General features: G+C 41.1%; 1 protein-coding gene across 2 annotated transcripts in view; it reads left to right on the top strand.

The window, feature by feature from the left end:
* BACH2 (BTB domain and CNC homolog 2) overlaps nt 1-26,587 on the top strand; it is a 302,749-nt gene that overhangs the window by 58,674 nt on the left and 217,488 nt on the right. The window contains exon 2 of one of the 2 annotated variants that reach the window (XM_073675710.1): nt 1,654-1,778. The exons of the other annotated variant lie outside the window; for it this stretch is intronic. The gene's annotated coding sequence lies outside the window, so the exon portion shown is untranslated. The remainder of the gene's footprint in view (nt 1-1,653; nt 1,779-26,587) is intronic. 2 annotated transcript variants of the gene reach the window in all.

The following is a 26,587-nucleotide window of genomic DNA, read 5'->3' as shown; positions in this document are numbered from 1 at the left end:
AATGAATCAGGAGAAGAAATTTGAGTCTGAATAGTAGAAAAGCATATTTATTTATACAAAACTAGTAAAAATAGAATAATTTCAAATAAATCCGGTACAAAAAAAGACAGACAGGTAACAATTGCCAATATAAATTAGATGTATACCAACAAGAAAGAGAATCCCCAACGCACGTTTGGCGTGTTCCATAGCTTGCTTTCTCAAGGGGAGAAACTCCCCTTGAGAAATCAAGTTATGGAACACACCAAACGCGTGTTGGGGATTCTCTTTCTTCTTGGTAACAGATCTTGCGGATTCAACTAATGGGTAAGATGGTCTTCCGATACTTACAAGTGCTGATTATGTGTTATGGCTATTGTGGGTGATTCTGACCATTGTGTCATCCCTGGGGGAGTTGCCATACATGCTCATTTGTTGTATATACAAATAGTTTGAGAATACATCTAATTTATTTTGGCAATTGTTACCTGTCTGTCTTTTTTTGTACCATATATGAAATTATACTAGTTTTAGTAGTTTTGTATAAATAAATACGCTTTTCTACCATTCAAACTCCAATTTCTTCTCCTGTTTCATAATCTGTGCAAATACGCACTGGAAGAAAGGATATGATCCAGTTCCGAGATTCATATTTCCACGATGTGTTAAAATGAATAGTCCTTTATTATAAACATTTTAAAAATTAAGGGGAAATATGACAAAAATTTTAACAGGCTGTGAAACCTCTGGCAAGATGTGGGGGTGGAGGCAGAAAAAAATGTACGCAACCATACGAGTTTCGAAAGCCAAGCGTTCTTAGGCTTTGGTATTAGATCTGGCTTTGCAAGATATGCAGCATCGAACAAGGGTGAGCTAGTATTTTTGCCCATACGCACTGACATTGCCCGAGTCCGGCCAACAGTGTTACTGCTGTTGTGCCCATAGTGTGGGCGGGCATGTTCTCATCCCTGCCTCCTCTCTGTTGACACCGGTCAATACACTAACACATTCGGAAATGTAGCGAGTTGTGTCTGCAGAGAGGAGCCAGGGAGGAGAATGCACCTACCCACACTGTGTACAAGCCGTCACTGACACTGTGTGATTGGCCAGGTTTCGGCAGTGTCTGTGCACTTGCGCACACACACATGTGGGCTGAGTTTCGACAGTGCTCACTCTGGGAAGTGAGCACTATCAATCAGAAGTGGGGGAAAGCCTTCAATATACAAAATGGGTGTGTAACATTGTACCAAAGCCCCTTCATTTACACTCAAATTTAAAATATTTTTCTCAGGCACTGTACCACTAAAATGTACATTGCAAGTATGATTTTATAGGGTCTAAGACTTGCTATAACTCTGTATTGATCGTTTAATATTGGTTTTAGGATGACACTCCCTTTAATCTTGTTTCTACTTGCATAAACGAAGTTTCATTAGTGGGGTACTTCCAAGTAATTATGTTTTGGTTACATATGATCGCAATGCATATATTTGAACCCCAAAGTACATACAATTAAAACATTGTAAAACTTACTGTAAATAAGAAAAGTTTAAAAAAACTATTGGTTTAGCTGTTTAAAAACAAATGTAAAATTGTAAAGTGCTGCGGAATATGTTGGCGCTATAAAAATAAAAATTATTATTAATATAAATGTAGTTTATTTTTTACTCTCAGGTCATGCTTATTGTTAAACTGACATCTGGATGAGACGGATTTCTCCAGGAAACAGTAAAGATTGCATTCGACAAGCACTACTGATATAGTGTACTATTAAATGACTGCTTTTGGACCAGCTTCAAGTAAGGAAATATAGACTTTGATATAATGTACAAATGTTTTTCTCTGGCTACATACTTGTCAATGTACTTTAGATATTTTCTAGTGTTGGGGTCCTATATCTTTCTGGTGGATTGTTGACTTTGGCAGCTATAATATATGAACAGCTTATGCCCAATGTGTTAGAAGTGGGCCAAAACTTGTGCTGCAGATTTAGTTACCCAAATATACATAACTGATTCCTTCCAGTGCTCCTAATGTAGGACGTATCGAAACTGGAATGTCAGCAGTGAAATGAGATTACAAACCCACAATTAACACTGTCTCACCAGTATTCCTGGTCTTCTAAGCAAACATTCCCCCCAATGTGCCTGGTGATCTACAAATTATGGTGAGACAGCATTCACATGAAGAATTTCTATCAATGTGCTCTTTTTTTACTATAGACCACTAGAAAACTGTCCTAGCTCTTATGTCTGTGTGATATATTAGGGTAACATGGCACTGCTGACAATGCAAAATTGAGATGTGGCACAAATTACCGTAAGTCATTTTTAATGCAAGATAAAGAGTGGTCTTGTGCCGTCACTCATGGGGCCTATTCACTCATAGTCGATAGTTTTCAGGTTCTGCAAAATACTGCAATATCTACATGCTTCACATGTATTATTTTCCTTTTGAAAGCAAATACACTACCCTTCAAAAGTTTGGGGTCAGCCAGACAATTTTGTGTTTTCTATGAAAACTCATACGTTTATTTATCAAATGAGTTGCAAAATGAATAGAAAATATAGTCCAGACATTGACAAGGTAAGAAATAACGATTTTTCTTAGAAAGAATAATTTTCTCCTTCAAACTTTGCTTTCGTCAAAGAATGCTCCCTTTGCAGCAATTATAGCATTGCCGACCTTTGGCATTCTAGCTGTTAATTTGCTGAGGTAATCTTGAGAAATTTCCCCCCATGCTTCCTGAAGCCCCTCCCACAAGTTGGATTGGCTTGATTGGCACTTTTTGCGTACCATACAGTCAAGCTGCTCCCACAACAGCTCAATGGGGTTGAGATCTGGTGACTGCGCTGGCCACTCCATTACAGGTAGAATACCAGCTGCCTGCTTCTTCCCTAAATAGTTCATGCATAATTTGGAGGTGTTCTTTGGGTCATTGTCCTGTTGTAGGATGAAATTGGCTCCAATCAAGCGCTGTCCACAGGGTATGGAATGGCGTTGCAAAATGGAGTGATAGCCTTCCTTATTCAAAATTCCATTTACCTAGTACAAATCTCCCACTTTACCAGCACCAAAGCAACTCCAGACCATCACTTTACCTCCACCATGCTTGACAGATGGTGTCAGGTACTCTTCTAGCATCTTTTCAGTTGTTCTGCGTCTCACAAATGTTCTTCTGTGTGATCCAAACACCTCAAACCTCAAACTTTGATTCGTCTGTCCATAAAACTTTTTTCCAATCTCCCTCTGTCCAATGTCTGTGTTCTTTTGCCCATATTAATCTTTTCCTTTTATTAGCCAGTCTCCGATATAGCTTTTTCTTTGCCACTTTGCCCTGAAGGCCAGCATCCCGGACTCACCTCTTCACTGTAGACGTTGACACTGGCGTTTTGCGTGTACTATTTAATGAAGCTGCCAGTTGAGGAGCTGTGAGGCTTCGATTTCTCAAACTATAGACTCTAATGTACTTGTCTTGTTGCTCAGTTGTGCAGCGGGGCCTCCCACTTCTCTTTCTACTCTGGTTAGAGCCTGTTTGTGCTCTCCTCTGAAGGGAGTAGTACACACCGTTGTAGGAAATCTTCAGTTTCTTGGCAATGTCTCGCATAGAATAGCTTTCATTTCTAAGAACAAGAATAGACTGTTGAGTTTCACATGAAATTTCTCTTTTTCTGGCCATTTTGAGAGTTTCATAGAACAAACAAATGTAATGCTCCAGATTCTCAACTAGCTCAAAGGAAGGTCAATTTTATAGCTTCTCAAATTAGCCAATCCGTTTTCAGCTGGTCTAACATACTTGTGCAAGGGTTTTCTAGGGTTTTCTAAAGATCCATTAGCCTTCTTACACAGTTAGCAAACACAATGTACCATTAAAACACTGGAATGGTGGTTGTTGGAAATGGGCCTCTATACACCTATGTAGATATTGCAATAAAAACAAGACGTTTGCAGCTAGAATAGTAATTTACCACATTAACAATGTATAGTGTATTTCTGATTCATTTAATGTTAGCTTCATTGAAAAAAATGTGCTTTTCTTTCAAAAATAATGAATTTTCTAAATGACCCCAAACTTTTGAATGGTAGTGTAAGTTCTTGTTAAATGTTGTTATAAGTCTGGAGCCAAGGTCACTGTGGCAACCAGTAGAGAAATAAAATTGTAGCATATATTGGAGGGTATGTTCATACAACTCTTTTTCAAGCATTTTTGAGCGGGTCCACTCTGATGAACGCTTGAAAAAGTGCTCAGAAAACACTTCAGAGATTCTTCCTATTTTTATTGAAAAATGACTGTGTTGTTCATATCTTGAGGCTTTTGAGCCTCTTTTAACTGCTTCGGGATTCAAAGCGATTAACAGAAATGAGGGGACCATTCTTCAGGCGTGTACTGCTATGAAGCCAATCTATACTTTATGTCAAAGAAGTCAATAGGAAGGCTAAAAAACACCGGGAAGATGCCTAGATATCTTTAAGAAAAATGCTTGAAAAGTCACCCAAAAAAGTGAAAAGTAAAAAACTCTAAAAAACAGAAAACACCAATGAAAAACTACAACAAAACACCTTGTCCCCAAAAATGGTGGACAACCCTTGAAAAATCCCATAGCAAGAATGGTCTCCTGCTTAGGAGTCTGTAGGTCTTTTTTTATTTTATAGAAGAATATACTACATGACACAACAATAATACATTACAGGATACAAAACATAAGAACAAAACTCCAGAACAGAACAAGACGATAAAAACCTGACACAAATCACAGAAAATAGAAACAAAATAAATAACAAAAAAAAGGAGAAGATTTGACCTACTGAGAAAAAAAACAAAAATTAGAAAATTAAAGAAACAAAATAACCATCACCACCGAAATATACACATATACTTTTTTTTTTTTCTCTTCTTTTTTTTTTTTTTCCCTATAAACAATAAATAAATAGTATGAAATCCTATAAAACCACCGGCTCAGCTTCATTCATACTACTATATACAAACCCACACAACGTTCACACTGTCCAATATACACGCCGTCCTATATTATATACAATAAAACCTCTATAAACACAAAACACTAAACCTAAATATAATGTAACACACAACGTATATACAACCGGAAGCTAATACTAACCTACTGGTCCCACAGCCTTACCTTACAGTCACAGCTTTACTGCACCTCATTCACACCACAGCAAACCAAAAACAACAATATATCCAATAGTTACATGGAAATTTTTATATATATTTTTATATAATTATATACAGTGCATTGTGAAAGTATTTGGCCCCCTTGAACTTTTCTACCATTTGCCACATTTCTGGCTTCAAACATAAAGATTTTTTGGGAAGAATCAACAACAAGTGGGACACAATCGTGAAGTGCAATGAAATTTATTGGATATTTTAAACTTTTTTAACAAATTTAAAAACTGAAAAGTGGGGCGTGCAATATTATTCGGCCCCCTTGAGTTAATACTTTGTAGCACCACCTTTTGCTGCGATTACAGCTGCAAGTCGCTTGGGGTATGTCTCTATCAGTTTTTCACATCCAGAGGCTGAAATGCTTGCCCATTCTTCCTTGCAAAACAGCTCGAGCTCATTGAGGTTGGATGGAGGACACTTGTTAACAGCAGTTTTCAGCTCTTTCAGCAGATTCTCGATTGGATTCAGGTCTGGACTTTGACTTGGCCATTCTAACACCTGGATACGTTTATTTTTGAACCATTCCATTGTAGATTTTGCTTTATGTTTGGGATCATTGTCTTGTTGTAAGATAAATCTCCGTCCCAGTCTCAGGTCTTTTGCGGACTCCAACAGGTTTTCTTCCAGAATGGTCCTGTATTTGGCTCTGTCCATCTTCTCATCAATTTTACCCATCTTCCCTGTCCCTGCTGAAGAAAAGCCGGCCCAAACCATGATTCTGCCACCACCATATTTGACAGTGGGGATGGTGTTTTGAGGGTTATGAGCTGTGTTGCTTTTATGCCAAACATATTGTTTTGCATTGTGGCCAAAAAGTTAGTTAGATTTTGGTTTCATCTGACCAAAGCACCTTATTCCACATGTTTGATGTGTTTCCCAGGTGGCTTTTGGCAAACTTCAAACAAGACTTTTTATGGATATCTTTGAGAAATGGCTTTCTTCTTGCCACTCTTCCATAAAGGCCAAATTTGTGCTGTGTACGACTGATTGTTGTCCTATGGACAGACTCTCCCACCTTAGCTGTAGATCTCTGCAGTTCATCCAGAGTGATCATGGGCCTTTTGGCTGCATCTCTGATCAGTCTTCTCCTTGTTTGAGATAAAAGTTTAGAGGGACGGCCGGGTCTTGGTAGATTTGCAGTGGTCTGATACTCCTTCCATTTCAATATGATCGCTTGCACAGTGCTCCTTGAGATCTTTAAAACTTGGGAAATCTTTTTGTATCTAAATCTGGCTTTAAACTTCGCCACAACAGTATCTCGGACCTGCCTGGTGTGTTCCTTGGTCTTCATGATGCTCTCTGCACTTGAAACAGAACCCTGAGACTATCACAGAGCAGGTGCATTTACACGGAGACTTGATTACACACAGGTGGATTCTATTTATCATTACCAGTCATGTAGGACAACATTGGATCATTCAGAGATCCTCACTGAACTTCTGGAGTGAGTTTGCTGCACTGAAAGTAAAGTAGAACATCAGTCCTACCTTTCTTCACCCTCCGCCTTGTTGACTGATGGAAGCTATGACACACAAGCTAATATACCAGTGAATGTCTTTCAATAAGACAAGATTCACATTACGGTATTTTCAGTCCAAGTGCTGTTCATATAAAAAACTGCCAGCACTTGAATATCACTAGGGTCAATATTATTCAGATGACTATTTTTACACATACTGAAAGTCTACGTAAAAAATACTGCAGCATACACTAGTCTCTTCGATATTTCGGATGAGACGTATACATAGACATAAGGGTGCGCAAAAAAATATCCCATATGGATCCTCTGTATCACATCCGATTTTTATGGATACATTGCATTCAACATAGGAAGCTGGTTTTGTTTTCGTACGTTTTATTCACTGCTGATGTATAAAAATGGTTGCCATATGGATGACAATACAGATGAAAAAATGTCCACCATTGTTTTATATACTCATGTGAACTTTGCCTAAAGAGAATGTGAGGAGGGGCAGCACTCTTGTCTTGAGTACTAATGCCACGCTATTCTTTCTATGAGTATATTAAGAGAAGTGGAACCATATTTTTGTGCTGTTTTGTCAAAGTAGACAAGCAAAGTATGTTCACAGGAGGTGTGTTAACTGTTGCAGGTCTGCCGGTGGATTAGCACAATTCAATGGGCCTAATCCACCTCTGCTTCTGCAGTTTCCAGGAGTAATTTATCCAGAAACCACTAAAATAATTAAGTTGTCACGTAGCGAAGCTGTTTTCAGATCTGAAAAGGAAAAACACGCAGTTGTATGAAGTACATTAAGAAGCATACAGCAGGTGCCAACACTATTCTTTTCCCAGTTGAGGTCAGTGGCTGACGTATGTATAGGCGTACAGTGGCTATTTCGGGGGCTCCTATACAGTGCACTGGGTAGACTTGTACAGTGTTTGTGGTGTAAATCAAAGCTACTATCCAATGCAATTTGTAATATTAAACATAAATTACAAAAACACTAATAATACTTTATTAGCTTAAAGGGGTTGTCCACTATTAGGAAAATCTCTTCTTGATCTAATTGTTTGGCCCCGATAAAATAAAAAAGGTTATATTCACCTTCCATGCGGGCGCCTTACCAGTGGTGTCAGCACTTGCAGTCCCGGGGCTCCCGTGTTGTTGAGACACGTGAGCCCGGCACACAGTCAGCGCTGGCGTCACTGTCGGACAAATTGAACATGAAGAGGAAGTCCCGAGATCAGCTGCAGCCCAGACTTCCTCTTCATGTTCCATAAGTTCGAAGGTGGGGAAAGTGACGCCAGCGCTGATTGGCTAGTAGTGGACAACCCCTTTAAGCTTACTGTTGTGGTATTCAAGACATTGCAGCAAGAATACGTGGCCTCATAGATTTGGGAAGGGGGCTTCTTCTAACTGACTAGGCTTTCTCACAGCGGTTCTCACCAGACATGGGCAAACTTCATCTTCTAGCACTACACCCGGTGTCTGTACTGGGCACATCTCTGATGCAAAGTAATTATAATATTATCTCGTTTTCTGCAAGCGTCCCAGTGTTCTGTAAGAAGATACTTTTCTCGTCCTGTCATTTTGGATTAAGTGTCCCAGCTACATAAAATGATCTGTTGCTATTTTGCAGTTATCTTGGCTGATATCGGCGCAGATTTTTAAGCAGGTTCATTTTCTAATTTCAATATATGCACGAGGCATAGAGAGAAGTCATTCGAATGACGCACATTTTGTTTTTCTTAATTGTAGACAAGATAACATGTCGTTATTATGTGTAAATAGAAGGGATATTGGTAGAGAGCATTCAGGCCCAGCAGATCGTATCATGGCAAGTCTAGTGTTCACATGACATCAGGCTAAACTTAGGAATGGCCACATTAGTCCAGCTGTCAGTGAGCTACTACAGATTGATGGGTTAAAGTCTAGGATTCCCCTCTGCTGCTGAGGGCTCGGTGGTTGGTGACTCAAGATATTAAACTTACTGCTGTGACTCAGGCTACAACAATGTACTGTATGCTGCCGCGTGAAACTCAAACTGCATTCTTTTTCCCTGCCATAGCCTCCCATTAAATACACGCAGGCACAGGAGGAAAGCAGCTTTCCTCATGAGGGCTGTGAGTTTTGTTTTGTTAATTATTTGCAATTGCTTTTATTAGGATCGGTTTCATTTGCTATGGGGCATAAAAGAAAACCCTTTGTGCCTGCTGTCTGCTGCAGTTTAATTACTGAGGTGTGCCATGCTCTGTAAATGCCACATTGTTTTACTGGCTTGCCACATCTGGTGCTGTTCTGAACAATACTGGTTATGCTACAAAGAAGGAGCAAGTGGTGTACCTTAACCCTTTCCCGCCACATGACATACTATTACGCCATTGAGCGGGTTTGGGTATAGGGAGCAGGCTCAGGAGCTGAACCCGGTCCACAAGGCAGTTTCCGGCTGTATATATGTATGTAGGCTCCTTCAGTTTTTCTCGTATGAATGCGATCTGTGTTTTCCATGGATAGCAATCGTACCTACAACAGTCTATGACAGGGGTCCCTAACCTGTAGCTTGAGAGCCACATGTGGCTCTCGGGCCCTTAACGTGTGTCTCGCAGCTGTCTGCCAGTTTGGTGCATTAGCATGAGGTGTAGCAAACTTCTATTAATAGTAAATCTCTAGATGGTGACTTGTGTGTAGCCCTGCCCAGAAGAGTAGATCTGAGTGGGGGGTAAGATAGGAAACCCTGGAGCTTGGCATACTGCCTTTGTGTGATTTCAGTGGTAAAGCTTTATACTGGTAATAGGGGGCTCTGAGTGTCACTTCTGAGAGTGGGGCGAGAGCTGGATGTGGCTCTCAAGGTCAGAAAGGTTTGGGGACTTCTGGTCTATGGGATAGTTCACATCTGATTTTTTTTCTTCGGACTGAGTGATCCACATAAAAACTCGGAGACTTTTCCAATAATGATCCGAGTGTTGAATCACACTCGCCAATGCAAGTCTGTGGGTCCGTGCAAAATTTGGACAGCACTCTGATGTCATTATCTACACCAGCATCTGCCTTTAACAGCAGAGGCTCCAATCACTTAACTCATTAAATGCTGCTCTTAATCACGCAATTCAGTTGCGGGGTGCCGATGGATTGCCATGTGGTCGGGCTTCATAGGAGATTGTGATTAAGACTATATACTGTAATACTGAAGAATTGCAGTATATAGTACTGGTCAAACAATTGCATACTCAAGTACTAAAGAACAGAAAGTGAAAATCGAAAAGTTTTTGTAAAAAAAAAATACAAAAATTTTAATCATTTCACTTTTTCTTAAGAATAAATGGAAAAAAGAGGAAAACAAGCATTTGTGGTGTTACCATTTCCATAAAAATCCAATCTATCAAAATATATAATTGTTTAGTCTGTATGAGAAATGTCGTATAGAAAAAACATTGAAACGCTCAAAATGTTGTTTTTTTTGTCACTGGAACTTCCAGAAAGAATCAATAAAAAGTAATGAAATCATAATATGTAACCCAAAATGGTACTATGAGGCTAAGTGCCCACGATGCAGAAATGCTGCATATTTTTTCCACGTTTCCCTGGCAGGAAAAACGCATGCAGATTTTACATGCGTTTTTCCTGCCAGGTTGAAGCGTTTGTAAAGCGTTCTTGCATGTGACGCGCCCCCTGTGCCATGGGGTACTCTTTAGCCGGGCCGGTCGTTGCTAGGGGAGATGTCACAGTGGCGGTGACCCGGTCCGTGACCCAGGGCGGTCAATAAAAGGGGGGTCTATTGAAAGGGGATTATAGTTTTTATGAAATGTTCGTGACGCCACCTGTGGTATGCGGCTAAAGGGAGCCGCCGCTGCGGAGCAGGTCCTCTGGAGCTGTTGTTAATGCAGCAGAGTTGGTTCAGCTCTCCACAGGTAGAGCTTGGCTCTAGGGCAGAGTAGTGGGGATGTAATAGATGTTGCTGTTGTGCAGGGGATGATGGCACAGTAATAATTCGCAGAGACAGTGGGGTGCAGTCTTCAGGGTTTTACTCACGATTTTTAGACTCCAAGTTACCAGGGCCAGGGTAACTCCCCACGCCGTCCTGTGTTTACCCTGGGAGGGGTTCAGCAAACTCCCAGGTACCTCCGGAGTACGTAACGGGACCCCGTTCTGTGTGCCTTTTCTGGTCGTCTTCCTGCGCTGGCTCTCACCCTCCTGCCCTGCGCCTCACACCCAGTGTCCCAAGCCAGTGACCACGGACCTTGTTGGGCGACGTCTTCTCTGTCCCCTGGGTTCTCTATGGTCACCTTTTTAGCAATTAGATGTGGCTGTTGGCTGCTGCACCTGAAATGCTGCACCCTCCGGTTATCTAGTTGAGACTTGAAGAACTCTGCTAGTTTAGGGGCTGGTCCCCTCTCTGTGGCCTTCCATTCCTGGTAGGTTCAGGCGTACAGGTGGCCTCCAACACTTCCCGTACCCCTAGGATTCTCTCTTCCTTTCTTGGAGCCTTCCTCCCTGCTCCTCTCCTCTCTTCAGTCAGTCTTCCTCCTGAGCAGAGCTCCTGCAGAGCTCCTGCTCCTCACACGTTCTCCTCACTGTTCTCACCACTCCCAAGATGGCTACCCCTTTTTATATTCTCCTTCTCAAGTGCTCCCCCTGATCTTCTTCCTCCACCCACACCCACTACGTGGTTCCTCCTCTCTTGGTTCCCCCCACTCCAGCCAGGGTCAGGGCTCAGCTGCTCAGCAATGCATCTTGCCCCTCCTGCTGGTCTGGAGTAGTGTAGTGTTGGATGCAGGTGTTTGGGTCCCGGGCAGTACTCCGTCCTTACCTGAGAGTGGGATACCACACCTCTGGGTGAGATGCAGTACCTCTGTGGCGACTGAACCCACAGGGGCACCACACATGCATTTCTGCATGCGGGTTATCAAGCGCTTTTCCAAGCGATTTTAACATCACTTGGAAAAGTGCTTGACAACTTGGTCACACTATATAAATCCATGCAACTGGCATGGATTTATATAGTGTTACCAAGTAATAGGTAAAAAAAAAAAGAAAAATGGTAAAAAATAAAGATTATACTTGCCTTCTGATGGACCCCGGTCTTTTCTCCGCTGTGTCCGGTCTCTTGTACGGCTCGCGGTGGTGTGAAAGGACCTGTCATGATGTCATTTAGTCATGTGACAGGTCATGCGACCGCCTATGTCAGCGGTCGCGTGACCTGTCACATGACTAAATTACGTCATGGAAGGTCCTTTTAGACCATCACGAGCCGCCCAACACACCGGACACATCGCTGAGGAGGCCGGGGGCCATCGGAAGGTAAATATAATCTTTATTTTTTCTTTTAAATTCTTTTTTTTACAGGTACTATGGTACCTGGGTCTGGAGGAGAGTCTCCTCTTCTCCAGACCTGGGTACCATCCGCACATTGAATCCCTTAATATCCGCATGTGCACATGTAGTGATGCGGATATTAAGCGATTCAATGGCGGCAATTACGCTGCGTGTCCGCAAAATTAATGGACATGCTGCGTATTTTTCCGCAATGATAATCCGCAGCGGAAATTTCCGGAGCATGTGCACAGCACATGCGGATTATCATGGGGACCATGGGGCACGTATTACCAATCGTTTTCGCTGCTGGAATTCCGCGGCAAAAACTCTTGAAAAACGCATATTGGGCACGCAGCCTGAAATCTACCACCCAACGCACAAAAAGTCAAGCCCTCATATGGCTCCATCAATGGAAAAATAAAAAAATTAAAAGTTATAAGTCTCGGAATATGGTGATACAAATCAAATTTTATTTTCTTTACAAAGTTCTATATCTTTTTTTAATCTACTGAAATAGTAAAAAAAAAACTGTTTGTTAAATGTTTTGGTATCACCATAATCGTACTGACCTGGAAAATGTTTCTTTCTTTGGTTTTAACACCATAAAAATGAAAACCAAAGACCGATAACAGAATAGCGTTTTTGTTTATTTTTACCTTTCCACCTCGCTTGGAATGTTTTTCCCTTTTCTCATTATATTCTATGGTAAAATGAGTGGTGCCATTAAGGCTAGGGCTACACGGCGACCATGTGTGAAAAGTCGTGCAACAAAAACATTTTTGTAACTAGTCCTCGACTTGCTGCCCCTTGACAGTTTTAGAGCTCTGATCTTGCTGTACATCCATTGTTACAGTGTGTTGCTGCAATTAGTGTTGCTCAAAGCAAGTCCTTGTGTAGCCCTAACCTTAAACTACAACTACCCTTAAACAACAAGCTTTCATATGGCTATGTTGATGGAAAAATAAAAAATATGCATTAAATAGCAAAAATTAAAATTGGCCGTGTCCTTAAAGGGTTAAATAGTACCGGTCAGCTATCTATGAATGGACTTTTAATGAAAAAAACAAAAACAATGGGCAGCCACAAACTGATGATTTTTATTAAATATAATTTAACAAAAATGGGCAAAAGTACCCATAATACCAGACTAAAGGACCTGGCATTCTAGCAAAAGTCGGGTCCAATCCTAAGTCTTGCAGGATCCTGTTAGGCTGCGTGCCCACTATGCGTATTTCAAGCGTTTTTGCCGCGGAATTTCCTCAGCGAAAACGCTTAAAAAACTCTTGATAATACGTGCCCCATGGTCCCCAATCATAATCTGCATGTGCTGTGCACATGCTGTGGAAATTCCCACTGTGGATTATCATTGTTGAAAAATCCGCAGCATGTCCATTCATTTTCGCTTAATATCCGCATCAGTACATGGGGATATTAAGGTGCTGTTGCATTCTTTACTAAGCAGTTGACAATCTGAAATGTCAAGAGAGCAGACACCAGTTGGTAACTTCTTACTAAATGATGTGGCAGTGCTAGTTTAATTCAAAGCTGAAAATCAAGATAACATGCAAGATCCCGCCCTCTTATAGTGATGTCCTGGGCAGGGTGGTTAGATCCCACTTCTGAATGTCTGGGTTTCACAATCCAGAAGTTTAGACCCGACTGAAGATGGCCTTTTTTATATTAGGGGTTCTTCTGGCCATATTTGTTAATAAATTACATTTAGTAAAATCATCAGTCTGTGGTTATCCATTGTTTTCTTAAAGGAGTTTTCCCACGAACAAAAGTTCATTTTAATCAAAGGCTGTGTCTGACCGTGTCTTGCACACGGTCTGATTATACCACAGCTCCTGGCAGGGGAGAAATCTAAAGAGTATACAGACATTACAGCATGGGATCACAGCTGATTCTTTCTGTGAGGTAAAACATTGTTTGAAAACAGGCAGGGAAATGTTTTACCTCACAAAAAGAATCAGCTGCAATCCCATACTGTAATATCTGTATACTCTTTGCTTCCTCCCCTGTCCAGGAGATGCGGTACGATCAGACCATGTTCCGTACACTGTCAGACACAGCCATTACACAGGGGAACATTTATAAGATTATCTCAGCACAGGAACATTATTTTTAAACACATCCAATTGTGGAAGTTATTATTATTCCAAATTCTATTGATTAAAATCAACTTTCATTAGTGGGAAAATAAAATAAAAAGCAGCTACAGACAGGTGATAGGTACACTTTAACTCCTTAAGGATGCAGGTGAAAGGTTTTCTCTGAAGATGAAAAAGGAGACCTGAGTTGTCATACGCAGAGTATGAAGCATGGAGCGATCAGTGAAAGAGGGCTTCCCTCTTCCTCTTAGTTGGACCACGAAAGGAGAAATTTTGCATGGAGAAATTTTGCTAATTTCTTATCCTGGAAGTAGGGGAGACGAGAAGTGCTACGTTATGAAATATTCTGCAAGGGCAGACATTGAAAAATATATGAAATTTTCTTGTAATGTTAGAAAAGGCAGTTTAATATAAAGTACTGACTTCAAATAAGGTAGTACTCTATTGTATTGTAGATGGAGGGTTCATAATCTGGTGTCCCTGAGATCATCTGAGATTTGTGCCAATCAGAAGTGTTGAGTTATTAAAAATTTTGGATTGATTTGAATGAATTTATTATTAATTTATATTTCAATAGATGTCAGATTGAAGGAATTTTACAGTCGACTACATAATTGACATCAATCTTGATCTCTATAATTAGTGTACAAATAATTCAAAGATGAAATGTAACTTTTGGCTCGAATATGACAGTCAAATAGAGTACATAGTATAATGATGTAACAAGCAGTCTGGCATCTTGTAGGCAAAACTAGTTATCCACCCGACTATTAAACTGAGCGTGACGCTTCAAGATTTCAGTACAATAAAGCCTCTGTGGATGTCATCTGCCCACCGGTGTCAATGGTGCTGACTGCAAAAGTGACATAGATGTTGGTGGAAGAACTCTAGAGAGGCGCTCTGAATAGGGCAGTATAATTTGGGACAGAAGCCATAAAGGGGGTGGTTGTGCTCACCTGGTGGTGTTGTGTGGAGGCACAACACCTGTTTAAGTGTGGATATCCTCTGCTGCTGTCCCAAGGAGATATCTCCCAGATGTGTATTGGCTAAAATGGAGAAAATCACATTAGGCGGGCTGCTCTGCGGGAAATGAGGATACGACTTGATATCAATAAAAATCTTATTTGGAATGCCAAGGCTCCTCATTTCCTGCAGCGCAGCCCGCCTAACGGGATTTTCTCCATTTTGGCAAACAGGTGTTAGTGGAGCAGGATATTTATTGTATAGCAATAATAATGTATATATAGGTGTATACATACAAAAGATGATTTCCATAACCTCCACATTCAATGGTGTGTGTGCAGGCTTGGACTGGCCCACAGGAGAACAGGAGAATCCTCTGGTGGGCCCCTGTGCTGGAGTGGACCACCACCCTCTTATATGAGCAGTACTTGCCACAATATACTTGAATCACTATGTACAGACAAAGGAGCATCTTATTCATGTAACAATTTACCCAGCCCATTGTTATATAAATTTGTGATCGAGATAATGTCACATTTGCATGGAGCTGAAAAGTGTGAACCAGGAGTTGGTCACTGGTGGGCCCTTGGCTCCCTAGTCCAACGCTGAGTGTGTGTGTAATGCATCGATCTCTGACCAGATACAATATATTCCAGGCTGCTGTTTTTCTTTTCACTTCTATTTGGTTCATAGTTGAAATTCTATCCATGTTTAGCTATGAAGCTGATGTAATTTATAGTGAATGTGCTTTTTCCACTTTCCAGGGGAGGGTTTGAGGGTTTTTTTTTTTTTTTTCTCTCAATGTGAAACAAGTGTCAAGGGCGCCTCGGCAACTCTTGCATCTGCCAAGAATGTGCCTATTTTTAAACACTGGGGATCAAATATCAGCAATGCTGGTTACAAATCCTTATCTGTATGTATGAGGAAGCCCTCCTCTGTGTAGTCTACAAATGGGAATGCCTCTACTTGCCTTGTTTACACTGCCGCGCTCGGCATTCTTCAGTAATTATAGTAATGGAACCAGAGGGGAAAGGGGGACGGGAGGACAGGATGCTATATGAGGTAAAGTTTTCTTTGAAAGTTGGTGAATGAAAAGGAACTCTGTCTGGGAAAGTAGTTTAAAAGAAGGAAGGGAGGGAGAGAGTTTCATCCACACAGGGAAATACTCTGTGCTTTACATCTATTTCACTGCATAGAAACCAGATGGCCTGCTGGAACACCCGCTCTGAAAATGGAGAAGCCAAACATATGGCTGATGGTCGACAGAGGCATTTCAAAGCCAGAGCATTTCTTAGTGCCTCACATTACAGACTGTTATGTCATTGCCAAGCTAAGTGCTTAATACCCACTGTGGTCACCCGGCATACACTTACACAAATGACTTAGCTCTTTGTTGGCACCGAACAAGTTGACATCATCGGTTGGTTTTTCTAAATCATCCCCTTTCTTTCCTGTGCTGCAGCAGGCGGGAGGGGAGGTAGTTAATTATCCTATTGTGTTTTATTTTCATTAGTCCCCACTCTGTTCCTTTTCGCATCTATGATGGGGTACAACCGATGTACGTGGCACTAGGAGATGTTGTTTTGGGAGATCTGGGCAGCCCCAAGGCCTATGTTATCTGCAGAACTGCTGAGCTCATTCATCTCTTTTTCACGGCCGTTTCCTTTTATTTTCAGCCAAATCTGTCAAGCCTGACAGGCGAGTAATTTGAGCCAGAGAAAGGGCAGAGCTCCAGGTCCTTTCCACAAAGCAATTCTTCTCCTCCCCTCCTGGGAAGGCTCTGAACTTGGCCTGTTTTATACAGATGGATTTGTTGAGTCATGTGAGATCATTTACTCAAAAATATATAGTGAGCGTACAGAAAGTGAGCGGCGACCACTAAATGAATAAATAGATGGAATGTTTTATCTTTATCGCTACTAAAAACTGCCTAATGATTTGCTCAACAGTATGAAAGCAAAAAAAAAAGTCCACATTTATATTTAAAGACAGCACACGTAAAAGCAAAATTCTCTAAAACACAAAATGTCCTGTTCTACATGTCTGACCGCAGCAAATACAGAAGGTTCAGTCTGAAGATCGAGCCATCAACAACAGAGCCACAAGAGTGGGGTTTTTTTTGCTTCATTTTGCATCACTGAGCCTTTTTTTGTATAATACATATACAAGTCTGATGTAGTTTAATCTCTTGATCCTGGAAACTCTTTGGAGAGCTTGAATCCCCTCTGCGATCCATGGGCCTCATGTTTTGGTGTCTTGCTGTCGGATTTAGACTTTTTTTGCTGTGTAGATCAGATGGCCAGCAGTGTTTGCTTCTGCAGCTCTGAGGCGGACTTAAAACATAATTAAACTTACATTGAAAAGTATCCCTTCAAGAACCAGACAGAAGAATGCGCTGCAGATTCTTTCATGAATAAGGTAATGTCTATTTCACAGAAAGAGGTGGGGCCAATATAGTGAGCAAACTCAACACATCTATAAAAGGGAAAGAGAGAAAGCAAGTATCTTTCTCTAACATGATGATGTGTACAGTAAAGCTGGCGGAGCTCGCTGGCTCCCGACAAAGATGGAGCCTGCATTCTTACAGATACATATAGAAAGTGTATTTTACCTTACATTCTGTTCAAGAGTGACGCAAGATGCAGTTAAAAAAAAAATATGCAGCTAAAAAAATTCAACTTTCCACTGGTAAAGCCTTGTTTTTAATTTAGCTTAGCATAGTTCTTTCTCTAAATACCAGTGTTGATCGAGCACTGAAATGCTTAAAGGGGAATTCTCATCTCCAAGATCCTTTCCCAATTTGTAGTAGGTGTAATAGCAATAATATTAGCAAATACCTCCAATTAGAAATGTAGTATAGTTTTTCTGATTCGCTATGTCTCTTTCCTCATGTGCAGGCATTGCAGGACCTTAGGTATCCATGGTTACGACCACTGATATAGTGACAGTTAGTTAGCTAGTTGCTAGTGGTCGTACCCATGGATACCTAAGGACCTGCAATGCCTGCACATGAGGAAAAATGAGACCTAGTGAATCAGAAAAACTATACAACATTTCTAATTGGAGGTATTTGCTAATATTATTATTATTATTACACCTAGTACATATTGTGATAGGATCTTGGAGATGGGAATACTCCTTTAAGTACTTGATACTCGAATCGAGCACGTCGGATGCTCGTGCGTGATAGACCTGAGAAGCGAGTATAATGGAAGTAAATGGCGAATTCGAGCATTTTTCTGCAGGACGGTAAAAAATTATCTATCTCTCTCTCTCGCTTCGCCCGGCACAGATAATTTGATTACGGGGATCTGAGTCCTCGGTGCACCACGCGATACTCAGCACTGCTCGCTACTTGGTTGAGCACCCCGATCCTCGATTGAGTATCGAGCAGTGCCTAACACGCTCGCCCATCACTACTAAATACCATTTTACAGTATACAGTTATACAGTTATGAAAAGTTTGATAAAATCTGCTAATTACTACTAGAACTCTGCAGAAACAATATATGTCAGCACTTTTATTTCAATAGATTTTTATTTATTTTTCCAAAAAAGAAAAAAAAACAAAGACGAAAAATTTTTTAATGAAAAAAGTTTGTTAGTGATGCACATTGTAATTGGGGCAGTGTAGATTGTAGATACGACATGACAGGTTCCCTTTAAGACGTATTTATTGAAATGGGAGAAATAGGCAAGGGAAGGGCAAGATGGACAACAGCAAATTTTATTAAGGAGGGGGATTAGAAGGGTAAGTGGTATATCCAAATCTAGGATAAAAACAGGAGTAAATGCTGTATAGTCCATTTTCTCAAAAAAATTGATCTGTTTAAACAGGTAAAAACATTCTATTACCTATTATTTACTAAAGAAAATACATTTATACCAACTTTATATCCACCAATAATACACAATATATTAACTTCTAATTACGTTTCTAAAAATTCTACATTTAATAAAACAAACTCTTGTATTCCAAGCATACATTTCCTTTTTTTTTCTGACGCCAGTTAGACAGACAATGAACATGCGGAGATTGCCCCAAAAATCCAAGGAAACCAAAGGCACCAGAAAACTTTTCATAGGGATAAAATATAACTTTTATTCTTTTTATTCTGTCTTTAAAAACATATGGCAATAGTTACAAATGAGGTAGATGAATCAAGCAATGTTTCGGCCATGATAGGCCTCTCTTAAGCCAAAATTACAAATGACAAAAAGTCAGCCATAACATTGCCTGCCGTGCATTGGCCGGCCGCATCGCGTTGTGGGATCTTATATAAGACCGGGTGACGCGATGCTCGGCACAGTGTGTTCAGGAACAGTTCAGGGAAAGTTGTTATAGGAGGGAAAGCATAGTTTAGAGCAGGGATATAGTCAGGGTTTAATAATGCTACTATAGGAGTACTTGAATACTGCTCCTACAGCATTAAAAAAATAGTCCTTTTCAGGGCTAAATATTTTCCTTTCTGTAGTAAAACCACTGTTACCTGCATTCAGTGGAGGGAAAGTTTAGAATTAGAGGCATCTAGGCAGGGTTTAATATTACTCTTGGAGTACTAGTATACCACGGCTACTGTTGCTCTGTTAAAACAGCAGTCCTTGTCAGGGTTAAATATATTCCTTTCTGTTGTAAAACCACAGTTACCTCCATTCAATGGAGGGATAGTTTTGGATTAGAGACATCTAGGCAGGGTTTAATATTGCTATTGCAGTACTTGTATACCACTGCTGCACTGTTAAAACAGTCCTTGTCAGGGCTAAATATTTTCCTCTCGGTAGTAAAACCGCTGTTACCTGCATTCAGTGTAGGGATAGCTGGTGGAGGAGGGATAGTTTTGGATTAGAGGCATATAGGTCATGTTTAACATTGCTATACCAGTACTTGTATACCACTGCTGCACCATTAAAAGAAAAGTCCTTCAAGGCTACATATTTTTTCCTTTCTCTAGTAAAACCGCTGTTACCTGCATTCAGTGACCATGACCACCATGGTAGGCACACCAAGTACCATTGAAAGTTGATAGGGCAGACACCCAAATGGATCGTTGCCATCACGGGGACGTGCGATCGGCCCGAGGTTATCCAGAGTCTCAGTGCTAAAGGGGAGAGCGCGGGAGGAGGGAGGCTGTGGAGAACCCTCCTGATGCCGTGCCCAGGACCCCTGATTGGTTTTGGTCTGAAAAATGCACGTATCCATGGCGGTCAGCGTTCGTTTCCACATATTAGTTCTAGAATTACCACTGTTGTCCGAGTCAATGGTTTGGAGAGATCAAAGGAACTATAACTGATTTAATGAGCCATTCGCAGTTTCACTGTACCGCCAAACTTTTAGACGGTCATTATGCGGCACTCTCTCCAAATTTTAAGAGGGTCATCATGCGGCACTCATTCAAACTTTTTAGATGGTCATTTTGCAGTGCTCTTTCCAAATTTTTAGAGGGTCATTATGTGTCACTTTCTCCAGATTTTTAGAGGGTCATTATGCGGTACTCACTTCAAATTTTTAAAGGGTCATCATGCGGCACTCGTTCAAAATTTTTATTTTCTAGGTTGTATTGCAGTCCCTCCTTATAATTTTTGGCAGCCCGTGCATAGGCTTTATGAGTCTAGAAGTCCCACTTCCTAACAATTTTAACATAATGTGTATGAGGCCCTCCTTTATGTCTATTACAGGGTGTATCGGAGTCCCTCTTCCTTCTAATTTGTGGCAGTTCTTGCATTGTCTGCATAGGCTTTGCAAGTTTGAGTCACTCCTGCATAAATTAAGCAGGATGTGTTTGACCATGTCACACACACCACCTACCCAAATAAGGTAGAAAAATATTAAATTACCATTTACCGGTGACTACCAGTGGGTGTAGTTTTATTTCCCCCTCTACTATGCCATCTACTGTAGTCATCGGCGACTGGGAAATATGGTGTGAGATGGCCCGACTATTAAGAGGTGGAGGAGGTGTTTTTTTTTTTTCTCTTTTTAAGTTTGCCTTATATACAAGTCATTATACAGGAAAGAATGTTTCCTAACATTTTTTCCTGTAAAATCCATTTTATCTTTAGTTTTGTATGTTTTATTGTCAGTCCGTAAAAGTTGCATAATACTCTGACAACATTGTTCCCAGCGGCAACCTGGGAGTCAGAGATGCGTCCAGGCGTCTCCCCCATGCTGTTCCCATTCCATTTGAGCGCTGTTTCAATCCATTTCAGAGATTTTCCTGCCCCCCCCCCAGCCCTCCTGCTGGGGTTTGCCAGAAAAATGCTTGAGTTTCCCATTGACTTCCATTATACTCGTTACTCAAGTCGAGCACGTTCGAGCGTCCAACCTGCTCGATTCGCGAACCGAGCACTCAAGCGTTTTGGACTCTATCATCACTATTAAGGACATATTGAGAGTTGCAGGTTCATGCAATACAAATGTATATGGGGACCTGACATTGCAATTGATCGCTGTATTAAAGGGGTTGTCCTCTCTCAAAATATTAGAATTCCCATGTGCGGTTTGTTATAAAAATCCAAACCACTCTTTACTCACCATCCCCAGTTCCAGTGCTGAGTTTCCATATCTGGAATTGGCTGCAGTGCTGACATCATATCAACAGCGCAGCAGACAATCAGTGAGCTCAGAAGCTCTGAGCAGGGCATTCCGACTACACTGGCAGAGCTGCCGAGCACCTTGATTGGCTGCTCCGCTGAATGCGACGCCAGCGCTGCAGCCAATTCCAGACATCGGAGCAGCAGAAACCCCCAAGTGGACCCAGGAACGGTGAGTAAAGTGCGTTTTTTTTTTTTTTTTTTTTTTTTTAACAAACTGCACTTTGGGGCTGGAATTTTCTAAACAGGCACAACCTCTTTAAGCTTGGTTGGTGTATTCATGTACTGATAATGGTTTTAGTGCTGTATTCATGTACTGATGATGGTTCTTATGATGTATTCATGTACGAATGGTGGTTCCAGTGATGGTGGCATCACAAACCAAGCATTTTTTATGAATCATGTTACTTTTATCATACAATGAATACCTTAAAAGAAAAACCCAAAAAACAATGATGGAATTTGCGTTTATTCACTGCAGGTTTATATTGCACTGCGGGGAATGGCGTCATTTCAGTTTTCACCTTAGGCAGCAGAAAAGCTAGAATCGGCCCTGATTGTACATTATTTTGCATAACTGTAAACTTTCGTTTAAAGTTTGCACAGGTTAGTCCACTTTGAGGTGCCACTTACACATCCAGTGCCAGGTACCCACTCACTCGTTCCTCAATAAAGAGGCAAACAGTAATTGTAAAATAGACCACTCGCCTACTGTACAAACTGGACAAGTCACTTTGGCATCCACCCACATATTTACATTCAGTAAATTTCATGCCGAAATTGTTGAGTGTTTCTTTCTTTTTTTGTGCAATCTTGCCTGCTTTCCTATTTCAGTAGCATTCTAAATGAGCTAAAGAGGTTAACACATTAAAAAAAATGTATCCTCTACTCACAAGACATTTATGATCTCTGAGAGTTCACCTCTGGGACTCATATGATCATGTGATTGAAAGTTATGTGTCCCCTGTTTAAATTCTTGATAAATGGCTGTAAGTCTACCCTTTCATTCAATGCTTATAAGACATTAATTCAAGCACTTGGCTTTACTCCAATAGTCACATTGACTTTGAATAGAGTGGGAGTGCGCATGTGTGACCTTCTCTCCATTCAACTAGGGACTACCACTCCTAGTGATTGATGGAGGTGCCTTGTAGTCGGTATGCATATCACCTCCCTTTGAGACACCCCTTCATGCTCTATTTACCCATCAGTTGCTATTTGTTCCCTCCTACTATTGTTAAACTACTGCTGGTCGAACATTGGCACTAAAGTGTCTCAAAGCTAGCTTCCTTCCAGCATAACTTTGCATACAGTACTGACATAGTGTATTTTACATATAAATACACTCTATATGTGCACTGTATGGTCCTGCACTCCACTCTGCTCTGCCTCCACTACAGAGCTTAAATTAAATAGACACAGGAGAGCTGATAGAAGCAGAGCTGAGCTGATGTTGATGTCTGCTGCTGACAGATCAGTGATAGAAAACTGCAAATTCCATTCCGTTAATGCATGTGGCTGAGCATAATCCTCTGCCACGTGCATTAAAGGGGTTGTCCACTACTTTAAATGATCCGCCAATGTATTCCCCTAGGGCCCTTAAGTGCTTCTCTAAATACCTTGTGGTGCCTTTTCTGCCTGTGAGCGACCGCTCACAGGCAGCACGTGACCCCTGACTGCTGCCGGCTCTGACATCCGATGATGTCACGTCAAGTTCCGGCTGCAGCAGGGGGTACTCACTTCTGCGTTCCATGGTGGATGCTGGACTATGGGCGGGGTTACCCCGCGCGTCACACCCGGCCTCGACTGCGCGCTCTCCCTCTCCTCATTCTCTGGGAAAGCGCGCGGAGATGCTGGGTAACCCTGCCCACAGCCCAGCATCCACCGCGGGGACCGCGTCACTGATGTCACGCCTCACTTGACGTGACATCAGTGACGGGTAACGTGATGCCTCTGAGCGGCCCGCGATAGCGCCGCTCAGAGGCAGAAAAGGCACCGCAAGGTATTTACAAAAACACTTCTGGGCCCCAGGGGGATACATTGGGGGGTTCATATAAAGTAGTGGACAACTTCTTTAACAGAAGGCCATGTGCAGTTTCACATTACTGATCTCTGAGCAGCACGCTTCAAACACAGCTCTGACCTGCTTGTTTCAGTTTTGCTGTGCTTGTTTATTTCAAGCTCTGCACTGAAGGCAGAGCAGAGTGCAGGAAAGTTGATCTCTGATGGAAACCAGCTAACAGATCAAACATGTAAAAACACACATGCAGCTATGTTGATGCAGAATACAGAAGATAAAGTCCTTAAAGGGGTTGTCCACTACTATGGATAATGCCCCCAATGTATTTAAATGGTGGAAATAAGATTATTTGTAAGTACCTTGTGCTGTCCTTCTTGCCTGTAAGTGGCGCTATCACTGGCCGCTCACAGGCATCACGTGACCTCCGGCTGCAGCCGGCTCTGGCATCCGCTGATGTCACGTCAAGTTTTGGCTGCAGCTGGGCATGAGTCAGTGCTGCGCTCCCTTGTGAGTGATGGGCTGTGGGCGGGGTTTCCAATGAATGCAGGAGAGGGAAAGCGTGCGGTGGATGCTGGGGTGTGACGCGCAGGGAACCCCCGCCCACAGCCCAACATCCACTGCAGGGAGCGCGTCGCGGAGTCACCCCTCACTTGACGTGACATCAGCGGAAGCAAGAGCCGGCTGCAGCCGGGGGTCACGTGATGCCTGTGAACGGCCAGCGATATCGCCGCTCACAGGCAAGAAGGACAGCACAAGGTACTTACAAATAATATTATTTCCACCATTTAAATACATTGGGGGCATTATCCATAGTAGTGGACAGCCCCTTTAAGACCAAATTGTGTATAGGACTATACAGTGTCTAGAAGCATAAAGTGTATTCTAAATGTAGAATGGCTTGAAGATCTATAGTGGAGGCAGCAGAGCTGATCACAGTATAGCAGAGTTATGCTGGAAGCTTGTGCTATTTTACACATTTATCAATCATCCAACTTCCCGTACAGCTGTAAATTAACAACTGAAAGAGGTGCAACTAGTCAGAAGCACCCAGGAGAGGGTGTCTGCAGCACTAAGGAGAAACATTGTGCTGCTGTGAAATGTAGTTTTAGTAGTGCAAGAATAGGACAATCCATTCAACTTAGTATGTGAAGCTCAATGAACAGAGGGGCAGATGCAGATGAAGAAAGACGCTGGTACAAGAATGAATCTTTTTGTTGGGCTTAGTGTGTATAATAAGTTTGCATTGTGAAACATAGCGCAATTTTGGGAATAATCTTTTAATATCCTGCCACCACTTACTTTCTGCATGCTTTTTTTTCATTCAATAGATTTACATTATAGTGCAAATGTCTAACTTTTTTAAATGAACTACAATAATTATATTAAAGTTAATCAAGGCAAAATCTTGGAATATTAAGATTAAAAAAATATTTTTTATTGGTTAACATTAGAAAATGAGTCAAATTGTGGAGATGTACTGTGCGGAGCAGCTAAGGTCAGGCAATAAAAATACAGTAATGTCTTACTTAGTGAATTATGGAAATCTATCCATCTTTACCATTTTTCATTCACTTTTTTTTAACATTGACAAAATTCCAGAATTATATTTTCCTTTTATACAAACCTTGTTCTGGTTAGTCATTCTATTCCAAAAAACGGTAAAATGGGCATTATCAAAACTGTCCAATATATGAAGTACAGATCATATAGATTGATGCAATGTTACAGATTACAAATCTGTATATTTTTATTCTCTGAGCAGTTGTTAAATTCATGCTGAAACCTGCATGTCATACTATAGAAATCCTTGCTGGAAATATCCTTCTGACAGACTGTTTTTATTGCACCTGTAAACCACATGATGACTTACTAGATGCATGAATGAATGTTTTTTTCTAGAAAAGTCGTTAAACAGTTTATAAAAATCTTTATCTTGTTTGAAACAACATTACTTAAATGAATGTTGTAAGGGCTGCCTTTATCATATTTCATACAATTTACTATTCTATGCACATTTAACTATTTGTAAGGTCACTTCACTTAGTAAAAATAAAATAGTTGACATTTGTAAGAATCTGGATGCAATTTGTTATCCATATGCTTAACTTTTGTGCTAAATGAGTATTTTGTCTACTTTGTCTTTCTTGTCTCATTTTTATTTTGTAAAATGGTCCTACATTAAAAAAAAAAGTTACATTCAGGAAGTGTGGTCCGGCATGCTGAAGACAATATTTAGTAGTTTTGGTAGATGACACAACCAGAATATCTTAAGGTATGTTCAAACTTGCATTGTGGATTGTATTTATAAAGCAAGTCACAACTTTCTGCTGCTGCTGTTGCACAGCAGACACCTGTGGCACCGAGGGACTCCACTCACTTGTAACCTGTTGGGTTTCTGCTGTAGTGTCCATTAGTTCCCTGTGAAAAGTAATTCTGCAAGCTCTGCCTTTAATGTAAATGTGAACAAAGGCTCATACACCAACCTAAATCTAGCCTTCACCAAGTTATTGGAAAGGGTCTTTTAACATCTCTGAGGCTGACAGGGGAACAATATTTGGTAAGAGAAGATACATGAAAATATTTACTTTGAAAATAAGGTGAACACAGTGACTGAACACTTTGGAAATATGGTTAAAGGGGTGGTCTGAAGTCAAACTAAATGTAATTCTAAATCCCTATCTACTTAGGACTGTAATCTAAGCTATTTACCTATATACTTGTATTAAAAATTCCCTATCCTTCTCTAAGGGTGAGTAATAATCAGCCAGCAACAGATCGGAGTCAGATTACCCATCATGTAGGAGACTAGCGCCGTCCCCGCATGTGAAGTCACTGGTTTCCTGCATGGTGGGTATTCTGATGCCGCTCTGTTGCCTCCTGATTAGTACTGATCTGAGCCGACAGCAGAGTGGACTCAGTCACTATGCACAACTCACAGGGAGGGACACAGGAGAGAC

Source organism: Phyllobates terribilis, unplaced genomic scaffold, assembly GCF_046119375.1.
Source record: "Phyllobates terribilis strain yellow unplaced genomic scaffold, ASM4611937v1 Scaffold_3__8_contigs__length_932513732, whole genome shotgun sequence".
NCBI lineage: Eukaryota > Metazoa > Chordata > Amphibia > Anura > Dendrobatidae > Phyllobates > Phyllobates terribilis.
This window is presented reverse-complemented; position numbering and strand designations above follow the sequence as displayed.